A 7,453-nucleotide genomic window follows, 5' to 3' on the forward strand; every position below is an offset into this window, starting at 1 on the left:
TCAAGGAGATTCCATTTTATGGAAAAGATCACGAAGACGCATACAAGCACTTAGAAGAGGTCAGCAACATAGCCGACTATTTCAACTTTCCAAATGTGGCCCGCGATACCGTTTTGCTACGCATGTTACCAATCACATTTAAAGGAACTGCAAAGGATTGGCTAAAATCACTACCTCCCGGATCCATCACGACTTGGGCCAAGATGAAAGAAGAGTTCATTAACCAATTTTGCCCACCATCAAAAATATCCAAGTTGAAAAAGGCCATAGCCAATTTCGAGCAACAAGCGGGCGAATCACTTTATGAGGCGTGGGAGAGGTACAAAGGATTATTGAGGAATTGCCCACATCACGACTTAAATAGTCAACAAGAAGTCTCCATTTTCTATGATGGAGTCAATGTGACGACAAGGCAACTACTTGACTCGCAAGGCCCGCTCACAAAGAAGGCACCCCCGGTGATTAAACAATTGATTGAAGAATTCTCTAAGCACTCTAGAGAATATCATAATCCTAGGAATAATCCAATTAGGGGAGATGTAAATTATGCTTCTGAAGACATGGCGGCAATGATGGCGATGTTGAAAAGCATGGATAGAAGAATGGATAAAATGGATCAAACAATCCATGCTATTCGGGTGGGTTGTGAAAATTGCAATGGACCTCACCTTACGAGAGATTGCGACTTGGACGAGAATGGAAATAAAAAGGCGCAAGTATGCTATTTAAGCAATGATAGGTTTGATTATGATTGGCGGAAACCGAAAAAAGAATGGCTACCCTATGATGAATACAAAAAGGCAAAGGAGGAGAAGTTTAGACAACAAGCAAGGGGTATGTACCAAAAAGAGGAACCGGTGCAAGATAGGAAACCCAACTTGGAAGAGATGCTAACAAAATTTGTAGCTGCTTCTGAGAAAAGACACAATGATCACGATGTTGCAATACAAGAAACAAGAACCATATTAAAGAACCAGCAAGCATCCATTCATAACATCGAGAAGCAGATAGGGCAGCTAGCTCAACAAGTTAACCAAAGACAAGCGGGTGAACTTCCAAGTAAAACTGAGAATAATCTGAGAATGGGGAACGTAAATGCTATAACAACTAGTTTTGGGGAAAATTTCACTCCTCTGACCCCTGCACAAAAGGCCTCAACAAAGGTGCAAGCAGAAAAGACAGAAGACTCGAGTTCAGCTAAATCCTATACGACTCGCCGAGTCCCTCTAATGGACTTGACGAGTCCATGGTCTGACGACAAAACTGTTGTTCCCTTAAAGCCTTACAGGCCACCTTTTCCCTATCCAATTCGAGCCATACCTGATGAAAAGGTTAAAAAGTACAGAACTTTCATGGAACATGTTAAAGCCCTTCAAGTCAACATTCCATTGGTTGAAACGATACTTCAAACGCCTAAATATGTAAACTTGCTTAAGGGTCTCTTTTCCGCTAGAAAAGATATGGCTGAAGTCGCTGAGTTAGTGTTAAATGAGCTACCAGAAAAGAAGGGTGATCCGGGAAGCATCTCGATTCCTTGTCAATTTGGGAATATAATTGCTACTCAGGCATTGACCGATTCGGGTGCAAGTATTAATCTAATGCCATATTCTTTCTTCAAGAAGTTGAATTTGCCGGAGCCAAAGCCTATTAATATGAAGATCCATCTAGCAGATAAGACAATCATTCGTCCAAAAGGTGTTTGTGAAGATCTTCTCATAAAGGTTGACAAATTTGTATTCCCCATGGATTTTGTAGTACTTGACATGGAAGAAGACCCCAAAGTTCCAATTATTTTGGGGAGATCATTTTTGAATACCGCATGTGCATTAGTAGATGTATGCGAGTCCACACTAACATTAAGGGTAGGAGATGAATCGAAAATGTTTAAGGCTACACAAGATATTAAGCAAGAAGAAACAATGGAATTTGTGGAATATGCACCGACTCGCCGAGTCGCATCGACAGACTTGACGAGTCCAGTCGAAAAGTTCAGTAATCCGGACAACCTTGACCTGCTATTTACAAGTTCTTTTCCTGTCCTCGACATGAAAATTTTTCCTGATCCTTTGGAAGGTCCAGCAGCAGAAGGCGAAATTGTTAAAAATTATTGTGACTTCCAAAACGCTCGAGTAGCTTACCTTGATACGATGATACAAAAAGATGAAGAAATTCGACTTGACGAGGAGGCAAGCATGGGAGAAAAGGAGAGTGCAAGGGCTGATGATTTGACTAATTCGTCCCTTGAGTCACAAATTGTTAATCAGGAAATATTGTCGCCTACAATTAAAAGAACAAAGCCGCGTGCCCGCATCTCTACTATTTATGAAGTATTCATAATTGAACCACCGGACTCTTTAGTGAGGGACGAGAGTGAGGAAGAATCCTTCAATTCGAGAGATGATGAAGTAGAAATTGAATGAGAATTCGAGGTTGACAAAGAAAAAGTGCTAGAAATGGGTCGAAGTCGATGGGTGAGGAAAAAGAAGTGTGGAAAAAGAGCTAGGAGTGAATCTGAAAATAATGCTCAAAAGAAGAGAAAAGAGGAAGTGAGAAGAGCATACAAGAGGAAAATACATGTTTACAAAACGAAATATAAGCAACAAAAGATTAAGCATGGCATCCTGATGAAGAACAACGAAGGAACGTAGAGCGGGAGGGAGTCCAGCTAAAGACTCCTCAAAAAGAAGCGTTTGGCGGGAGGCAACCCGTTATGAGAGTTTGCTTTCTTTTTCCTTTATCATTTTCGTTTTAGTTTTTGTTTGATTTTCTTAGGATTTTTCTGTTTTCATCTTCTAAATCATCAAAAATGATTGCTTGAGGTTAAGCATGGTCTGAGTGTGGGGTGGATTGAATATTTTTACGAAGAGATGATAACTTTCATTCGCGACCAGACTCGCCGAGTCTGACCCCGACTCGACGAGTCGACTTTATTTACTGAAAAAAAAATTATTTTTACATCTGGTAAAACTAGGGTTTTAACCCTAATCTGGAACACATCTGAGCCGACACACTCGCCGTGCACCTCTTTCTCTTTCAAGCAGTCATCAATTTCTTCCAATTTTCTCCCAATTTTTCGAATTTCATCAAGCAAGGTACTTAATTTCTTCTATATTGCTGTTAAAGTCATGATTTTTAGATGTTTGGAAGTATCAATTTGATAGAACACACGTTTTTGGAATTTTAGAATTTTTAGGGTTTTGATTTTGACTTAATTATGGTGTTTTGGATGAATGTTCTTGCACTAATATGCCTTATACATATTCCTGGACAAACCCTTGGACTAATTTTGAGTTTTTATGGTTGAAATTTCACAGACCCGCCGACTGACTCGAGCAGTTCATCAGACTCGCCGAGTCTGTTCATGGACTCGACGAGTCCAGTCGTGAACCCAGATTTATTTTGTTTTAATGTGTTTCTGTGTTTTCTGGATTTTTTGTTATTTGTTGTGCAGGAACCATGTTTTTTAGGGGTCAGACTTCTCAAGGTAGCCAAGGGGATCACCCTTGGTTAGATTTCCTAAGGGTTGAATCCAAATCAACCATGACTAGATGGAAGAAAATGCTCGTTAAAATCAAGAGGAAAGACATCTACGTGCCTAATGCCATAAACTGGGGATGGCTTGGAGAGGTCATTACGAAGAAGAATTGGCACCTTATTTGATGAAAATTTTGTCCATAATGGCGCTTCTATAATATGTGATGGATGGAGCCGGCTTTTCCAGATCCAGGAGCCGGTATTTCAAGAGCTTTGTTGGGAGTTCTTTTCCACGATTACTTTCCGAGGAGTAGAAGCTTGTTATAACCCCGGGAGCCTCACTTTTTGTCTTGGGGGCGAGGTCCGCCAATGCTCCGTGGTAGAACTTGCTTGGCGTTTGGGAATTTATGACCAACAATTGGTCAATACAGCTGCTTTTGGTACATTTTTGGAACACTCTCACAAGGTGTTCCCGGATGGCATTACAAGCTCAAGTTGGTGGAACACTATCGCCAACAAGGTTTATATTCCTAAATCTGCCCAAGAGGGTAGCATCTGATCACCCACCCACCGCCTTATCCACCGCCTAATAGCCAGCATAATTAACCAAAGGAAAGATGACGACAAGGTTCCAAACCTTGATGTTTTCTACCTTTGGTGCATCATCACACCAAATGTTTTCTGTAACATTCCATGGTGTTTGGCCACTTATTTAAGCGAAGGGGCGGTTAAGGACCGCAAAACATCGAAGATTAATGGTGGGATGTTTGTGACCTGTTTGGCTCATTCCTATGGATTAATGGGTGCGGGAGCATGGGGGATGTTAACGGAGGTTCCAACCCCTCCTTTTAGTACCATGCTTTTCAGAAGGAAAAGGATTGTCGAGGATATTGGTGGAGGACATTTTATCATACCCCATGATGACGTGGTAATTGGTCCCGCGAAGCCGGGTCGGCGAGTGAGGAGGCGTGAGCGGGAAGTGGAAGAGGAACCACCGGTGATTCCGGTTGATCATGACGAAGTACCAATGGATTGGTACAATGTCGAGATGAGGCGGCTTCAAGATCTAATGGCGAGGGGTATAAATTTTAGCAACGAATCCCACGTTCGGCTTTTTGATCATCTTCATATTCCACACATTGATGGGGGTAACTTCCCCTACATTCCATCTTGGGACGAGGTCATTAACGCGAGGCGTAGTGGAGCCGGAGGAAGTGGAGCTATGCATGGAGGGGACGATGATGAGGAAACGGATGAAGACTAGTTTATTTTTATTTGTGTTTTGTTGAACAATTTATTATTTTTATTTGTTTGGTTTTGGTTGTTTGAATTTTAAGTACGTTAGGATTTATTTACTTTATGTTCTCATGGGTTGTTTTTAGTTTTCTTTTCAGAATTTGGAAAGGGTCAAGTCTAAAAGGTCTCGAGAGTTATAGGAGTTTCGAGTCTAAGCGAAAGAGTTAATTAAGTCCAAGTTTTGAATCCAGTCATAAGGAGCATTAAAATGAGTCTTATTACTGAAGAGGAGCATTAGAATTAATCCAAATCTGAAGTAATTGGAGTCTATACAAACAGACATGGAGCAGGAAGCGAAGTATTTTCACCCAGCGGCTGACTCGCCGAGTGCATCTTCTGACTCGACGAGTCCAAGAGTAAAACCGCAATTTCTGCACTTTCCCGCTATAACTCGCCGAGTCTGCCCACTGACTCGACCAGTTGATACGACTTTTACCACTTCGCTGCTACCTTGATGCTTATATACCACGGCGTTTGGTTCTTATTTTGAAGAGTGATTTCTGGAAATTTCCGAGAGTTTTTCCTGCGTTTTTGGAGCTTTCAACCACACGTGACATGACACCCAAGGCATGGATGAGCTGTTCCCATGTCTAAAGTCAGCTGAAGATGGAGCTTTACATGAAGAAGATCGACCTCGACATTACTACCCCAGGGGAGTTTGTTCCAATTCTCTCTCGATGTTTTTATTTTTCTTTATCATGCATAATATGCAATGGGGACATTGCATACATTAAGTGTGGGGTAGGGGGTTGGTTACATTAGTAAAAATTTTAGTTAAATTTTGAAAATTTTGAAATTTTTGCATAAAAATTGCTAAGTATTATGATTGATGATTGCATGAAGACCCAAATGTTTAGTTGAGCCTATATACATTCTAGCGCATTTGTGGCCTCCTTTATTCTAGTGAAATCATGGGACAAAAACACAACCTCGCTTAGTTTGAGGGATGCAATATGTTTAGCATCGTGTACTTGAAATGTATCCAGGAAATTTTTTTATCTTTAATCAATAAAGGTTGAAGTTGAGCACCCTTGCTTAAGCATGTAGGTTTTGAGTGAAAAACAAAGTGATTTACATGAGAGAATTACAAGAAAAGTTTGAAGAAATTTTGGAGCAGTTAAAGTGAAGATCAAAAGATCAAAATTCCAAAGTTCAAAAGTTGAAGATACCCAAAAATCAAAGGAAATCGAAAAGGTGGAAAATTTTAAGAATTCAAAGAAATTAAAGTTCAAATTATCAAGGAAGTGAAGAATTCCAAAAATCTCCAAGGTGGTATCGAGAATTGTAATTTTTAGATTATGTATGCTTGGGTTGCTCAACCAAAAACACCTTGAGACTAGGAGGTTTTCTGCGGATGGATTCGGAGGGATGCATAAAATGAGCACTGTTCAAAAGAAGTGGGCGAGTGTTTATGAGGATTGTGAGTATTTAGGATGAGGGGGTCGTTTAGGAAAAATTTAGACACAAATGCATGCGTTGCGGTTTTGGCATAATGGTTGGGTTTGATTGGGATTGTCTTATGTGATATTAGTGTGCTAAAATTCAGTTTTGCTTGGGGGCAAGCAAAAGTCAAGTGTGGGGTATTTTGATATGTGCATATTTAGACCTTTATTTAATATTGATTTTTATCATTTATTAGCTATTTATTTGCATATTATGGACAAAAGATACTTAAAAGTGTTTGAATTATGTTTTCAGTTAAAAAGGAATGCTCGGAAGCAAAAAGAAGCAGGAGTAACCATCGGGAAGTTTTGGAATGATCAAAAGAAGAAAAGACCAAAAAATGGAAGGAACTCGGTGAGTCTGACATCGACTCGACGAGTCGCTACGAAGATTCGTGAAGCTGAGGAATCCTTAACTTGCCGTACACGGGGATTAAGTGATGGACTCGACGAGTCGGTCATGGACTCGGCGAGTCGGGTCGAATTTATAAATACGGCTTTTCAGATCGATACAAAAGGGAGGAAGAGAACCCTTGGGGAAAAAAGCTGCAAATTAAAGTCAGAGAAGACCTAGAGAACGAAGATCCAACCCTAAATCCGATTCCGAAGGAGATTAGAGGCAATTTTCATTATTCTTAATTCAATCTATTGTTTTTCATCATGAATAGACATATAGATTTCGTTTTTATGCTTTCAATTGCCTCAATCATGAGCTAAAACCCTTTAACTTCTGTTTGGGGAGACAATATTGAGACTATGGTTTGATTTATGGTAGGAGTAGTTTAATATTGGTGATTTTGTTAATTTAAGCTTGTTAAAGAACCTTATGTGTGAAGGATAACTATTTTTCTGTTAATAGGAAGATAATTAAGTTGCATGAACATCTCTTAATTGTTTACCTCGTATAATTTATGTGAACACTTTATTATATGACTAGGATTAGCAAATGTGAAACTAGAATTAATAAGAAAATAGGTAAATTTACGTGTGAGCTTGTGTGATGAACCATCAACAAGAGGTTAACTAAAGGGACAATTTAGTTAACCATTACAAGTCTTAATTAACCCGAATAAATAACCTAGGGAATTAAATTAATTTGGACAATTGGCCACTGTTTGAGTTAGTTAGTTTTCTAAGGATTAGTGTAGCGAATGTGAACCTAATCACCTGAATCGGTAGCCAATAGAAGAATTAATCCATTGCACTATTACCATAAAATCAACCATAGGATCAATTGAGTT

At 39.6% G+C, this 7,453-nt stretch overlaps 1 non-coding gene across 1 annotated transcript; it reads right to left on the minus strand.

The window, feature by feature from the left end:
* Window positions 1–251: 251 nt before the first annotated feature.
* LOC145110358 (small nucleolar RNA R71) lies at window positions 252–358 on the minus strand. The gene has a single exon (XR_013709739.1). It is a non-coding gene; the product is annotated as a small nucleolar RNA R71 (small nucleolar RNA).
* Between the last annotated feature and the right edge of the window lie 7,095 nt (window positions 359–7,453).

This window comes from Lactuca virosa, chromosome 4 (assembly GCF_052849685.1).
Source record: "Lactuca virosa cultivar CGN04683 chromosome 4, Lactuca_virosa_CGN04683_v6, whole genome shotgun sequence".
Taxonomy (NCBI): Eukaryota; Viridiplantae; Streptophyta; class Magnoliopsida; order Asterales; family Asteraceae; genus Lactuca; species Lactuca virosa.